This window comes from Pteropus alecto, unplaced genomic scaffold (genome assembly GCF_000325575.1).
Source record: "Pteropus alecto unplaced genomic scaffold, ASM32557v1 scaffold121, whole genome shotgun sequence".
NCBI classification, from domain to species: domain Eukaryota; kingdom Metazoa; phylum Chordata; class Mammalia; order Chiroptera; family Pteropodidae; genus Pteropus; species Pteropus alecto.
Window position 1 is genome coordinate 7770887 of NW_006434369.1, and position 5932 is coordinate 7776818.

Here is a 5932-nt window from a genome sequence, read left to right on the forward strand (position 1 = left end):
TGATCCATGCCAGGAACTTCACCTCCTAGGGGTCTCGTGGTGCATAACTGCTTAGCACTGACATTAACACCAGTTTGATAGATATTTATCTTGGTTGTTATGCCTTTCTGGCCATTACTAATAGTAATATTTATAATTATATTGTGCAGGCTTACAGAACACAGCTAATCATTAACTACAAGGCTTGTGTATGCTAGCCAGAACTAGTTAGGTTAAAGTTAAGACAAGAATAGAGAAAGCGGGAGGCTTACAAAGATGGCATCAGTTTGTTCACATCAACCTCTACACAATGTGAAAACTTGATATAACAGAGGTGTATCAGGAGTCCACCAGGAAAGCATGAACTCTTCCAAAAATGGTGTTGCAAGAATTAATCCAATAAAAAAACTATTTTTATTCACCAAATAACTCCAGTTCTTTCCTCCATCTGGGCCCAGGATGGGGCTGCACTTCCCTGTCCTTTCTGATATTAGACATGGTCACATGACTTGCCTTGGTCACTGAAATGTGATCAAAAGACATGTGTCACCTCCAAGCATAGCCCTAAGAGCCAGTGTGTGACTTGCCACATTTCCCTCCCTGCTATAGAGACTTTGGATGTCCTAGTCTAGGTAAGCCTCCATCGACCTGGGTACCCCAGGAACTGTAATGAGCAGAGATCCTGCATACCCACAGTGCACAACAACATAAACGAGACATAAATTTGAGGTTAAACCTTGGAGGTTTAGGGTTGTTTGTTTCTTCAACATAACCTAGACCCTCTTAATTAATACAGAAATAAATTCAAAAATTAAACTCCATGTGATTAAAGACCTAAATGTGAAAATTTTAAAACTGTTAGAAAAAGATACAGATAAAGATCTTTAGAACCTTCGAGTGTGGAAGAACTTCTTTTATGTTTTTTAAAATTTTAAATCATAAAGGAAAAGATCAATGTATTTGACTGCATCCAGTTTAAAATCTTCTTTTCACTAATAAACACATACATTAAACAAATAAGCCACAAACTGGAAAAGATACTTGTAGTGTTTATAACTGACAAAGGATTAGCGTAGAACACACATAAAAATACCTTAAAGATCAATAAAGAAAAGACAAATAAGCCTAAAGAAAAATATGAAAAGACATTAAAAACTACTGAAATCATTTAATGATTGGGGAAATGAACATTAAAACAATTTAAAGCATTTCATACTGATCAGTTTGATAAAAATTTAAAGTTTGATAATACCTAGTATTATCAAGGACATTAAAAAACTACATTAAAGAGCAATTTGGCCAAATCTAGTAAAGTTGAGAACATGCATACCTTTCAATCCAATAATCATTCTTCTTTTTACTGTATTTCCTACAGGAACTCCTGCACATTTGCACAAGGAAATATGTAATCATACACATTCTTTGTTTTTAATGGAAAACAATTAGAAACAATTCAAATATCCATCACCAGCAGAATAGATTAGAAATAACAACTTGTGTCAACATGGATAAATCTCAAAAACATAACATTAAAAAACAACAAAAACAATCAAGTTGCAAAAAGTTGTGTGATATATGTTCCATTTACACAAAGTTTGAAAACATGTACACTTTTATAGAAACATACATATATAGTACAGTCATGTGTCACTTAATGATGGGGATACGTTCTGAGAAATGCGTAGTTAGGCAATTTCATCATTCTGCAAACGTCATAGAGTGCACGTACACAAACCTCAACAGTATAGCGCTACACACTTAGGCTGTATGATATAGACTATTGCTCCTAGGCTACAAACTTGTGCAGCATGTTACTGTACTGATTACTGTAGGCAACTGTAACACAACAGTAAATATTTGTGTACCTAAACATAGAAAAGGTACAGTAAAAATGCGGTATAAAAGATAAAAAATGGTATACCGATATAGGGCACTTACCATGAATGGTGCTTGCAGAGCTGGAAGTTGCTCTAGGTGAGTCAGTGAGTGATGGGGGAATGTGAAGGTGAGGACATTACTGTATACTGTTGTAGACTTTATAAACACTGTACATCAGCATCACCACAAACATATGAGTAATGTGCTGTGCTATGACATTACAGCTACAATGCCACCAGGCGATAGGAATTCTTCAGCTCCATGATAATCTTATGTGATCTCCGTCATATATATGGTGTGTCATTGACTAAAAAGTCATAAATTATTCAGCGCATGACTGTACATAGTAAGAGTATGAAAGCATGCATAGAAATGACAAACTCAATTGGAGACAGAGGATAATAGGGATAGGAACATAGGAGGTTTCTTATGCATATGTGTCATTTCAATTATTGAGAAAAACTGAAACTAATATAGCACAACTTTAAATTGGCTTTAGATTGGATATAGATGGGAGGTGGGTTCATAGGGCTCATTATGCTGTTCTCTGTACTTTTCCATTGATGAGATATTTCTTTTTCTCATTTATGACTTCCCAATGCCTCAAATTGAGCAAATGGCAAGATTAATTCTCCACCCCACATTTATGCTAATAAATTTAAAATTAATACACTCTAACATTTCTATACCTCATTTGCAAAAGCCAGCATCTTAAAGATATTCATTCTCAAATTTGACTATAGTGGGTTCCCTGGGTCCCAATCCCAGAGATTCTCATTAAATTGATCTGGGATGCAGCTTGAGTGGTAAATGTGTTTAAAGCTTCCAGGTGATTCCAATGTGCAGCCATGGTGGACAACCACTGTTCTAGGAGAAATGTAGGAAAAAAAACCTCAGGTTTGAGAATCTGCCAGCTGTGAGAAAAAAAAAAACCTCAGTTCTGTCACTGCTTTGTAAACTTGGGCAATTGTACTTTCAATTTCTCCCTTGGTACAATTAGGATAATAATACCTATTTTGTTGGATTGCTAAAAGAATTAAACAAGGATGATGTGTTTAAATTACCCAGTACAGTGTCTTATTTTGTGGAAGTGAAAATTAGTTACTGTCTTGGATGATCTTATAAGAAATGATCATCAAGCTGATTGTTCAGATCCGAGGAGTGGGCTGAGCATCTTAACAGCATCCCCACCTTGTGCCCCCGTCTTCCTTCTCTGTTCTCCTCCATCCCACTGACTATTCTGTAAAACAGCTTCTAATCCTGTTGTTCTCTCAGCCTATCTTCTTTAAATGCATGTTTGGAATTTTGAAAAGCCACAGTTGCATGTTTATACCCAAAATATAGCCTTTCAGCCGACAACTTAGTCTGTTGGATTCTCAATATTTTTTCTTAACTGATATCATTATCTCAATGTGTCAAATAGCACCATCAAAATGATGGATAGAAAATGCTTTTTTTTTAAAGTTTTTGACAATAGAGGGAAAGATGTCATATTACAAAGCCACAGTTTTTTAAACTACCTTGCTCATGAATGAGATTTCTCTTGATTTCAGAATACGACTGTATTTTCAAAATCCATTACTCATTATGCATATCACATATTACAAAAACCATTTTATATATTCATCATTTTCAAAACCTCTTATTTTCTCAAATCCTTCTTTCATGTTTGTGAGAAGAGAGGAGATGCGGAGTCTAGATATCCAAGAGATAAAGAACTGTAAGTATGTAGTCTATCAGATGATTTTGCTGATCAGACCACACTCTGTTCCTCAAGGAAATGTTTAGTGTGTCCACCATATATTAGATGTGTGAAAGATAAAGCAATGCATAAGACATAGCCTCTATTCACATGACACTTGTAAGACATATTTTCTTAAAAAAACAGTGTTGAAAACACTTAAAATAACTTATAATATAAGACAATAAACAATTTAAAGCTAATTACATATAAAAACAGGACCTGTGAGAGTTCTGTGAAAAGAAAAACCGTACCACATGGTGTGGTGAGATCATTGAGGAAGGGAACCGCATCTGACCCAGACGTTAAAGAATGAATGACTGGCAGACCCTGAAGTTGGTCTCCAAAGTCATTATCCCCTTCTTCATTGCTTCCAGATCCCTGATTTTGTTTGGATGGCAATGTGCCCATTTCTGGCTAATAAATCATGCTCTATAACAATCCTATTGTCTTTGTAATTAATGGATCTAGGGGTACTTCAGGGTCTAGTTTCGCCCACTCAAATTCTGAGAAATATTTTCTTGCCTTTTGTCCCACTCGCTTTCTTTCTGCTTGGATTTCTGACCTAGGAAGATAAGATTCTAAAAGCTTAATCAGTTCGCTAGTGAACATTATGTATAGAGACATCACCAAGACAATGAAAATAGCAGAATACAAGGATAAACAAGTCTAGGTCATTGATGTCATTGCAGAACCTTTCGTTAGTCCTGGGACTGCTCACCCCCAAATTTTCTGGTATGTGAAATAACCATGCCCTTATTATTTAAAATACTTTAGTTGACAATTCCATTGCTGATACAGGCGAATCAGGGATTCCAACTAGGACAGCAAGACCTATCAGCATGTTTGGGGAATGAGGGATAGACAAATTTGACTGGGCTGAACTGGAGGGCTTGATAAAGGGAATGAACATTGAAGTTTAATGAGAAAAGGCATGAGATGTACAAACAGAAGGAAGTGGGATCTAATCCTGGCCTAGTCATTTATTATCTTTATGACCACGGCAAGTTATTTCACTTTTCTGTATCTAGTGTTCACATCTGTAAAATGAAAATATTTATATATAATTCGCAGTGTTATTGTATTAAAAATTTGTAAGTAGTAGGCGCTCAATAGGTAATAGCATCATTGTCGTTTGAAAAGAAGACTAAAAAGTTAGGTTGGAGCCAAAATGTGGAGACCTTTGACTACCCGGCTAAAGAATTTGAATTCAATTTTATTAATAACAGATAGTCCTTCAAGTTTGTACTTTGCAACTATCAATTTTATATATACATATATTTAGTTGTTAATGTTAGCCAGATTAACCTATACCCTCACACTAAAGCTCTATTTACCTCAGTTCTTATTATGCAGTTCAAAATGTCCAGCTTTCAGCAGAACTGCCAAAACTCACATGAGGAGAAATAGATAATCTGAATAACCCTATTAAAGAAATTAAATTAATAATAAATAAGCTTCCAAAAAATAAAGCGCAATTTCAGATTGTTTTCTGGTTAATTTTCCCAAACATTAAAAAAAAAAAATTATACTACTTCTTTACAGTCCTGTCCAGAAAATAGAAGCAAAGGGAATACTTTCTTACTCATTCAATGAGGCCAGCATTAATCTAATATGGAAACCAGATAAAGACAATACAAGAAAGAAAAACTACAGACCAGTCTCTTTCATAAAACATAGAAGCAACCAAAAACCCTCGATGAAATATTTGCAGGTCAAATCCAAAAATTATACATCCAGATCAACTGGATGTATTCTAAGTATACCAGGATAGTTCAATATTTGAAAAATCAATCAGTGTAATCTACCATATAAATAACTGAAGAAGAAAAATCATATAATCATAATAATTGATTCGGAAAAAGCATTTCACAAAACCCAACATCCATTCATGATAAAAACTTTCAGCAAACTAAGGGAGAGGAAAATTACCTCAACTGGTGAAGAACACCTATAAAATGCTATGTAGCATCATACTTAATACTGAAAAACTGACTTCTTTCTCCCAGAAATGAAAAACCGCAAATATAGTCAATAGATATTTGACCAATGAGCAAAGGCACTTCAGTGGGGAAAGGATAATAGTCAGCAAATGCTTCTGGAGTAATTGGATGTCCATATACAAAAAAAAAACAAAAACCTATATACAGATTTTAAACTTTTCACAAAAAAAATTGACTTAAAACGGATCATAGACCTAAACACTAAATTATAAAACTTCTAGAAGAAAACAATGAAGAAAATCTAGGTGATCTTGGGTTTGGTGATGAATTTTGATATACAACTTCAAAATCACAACCCGTGAGAGGAAAAAAAATGATAAATTGAACTTCA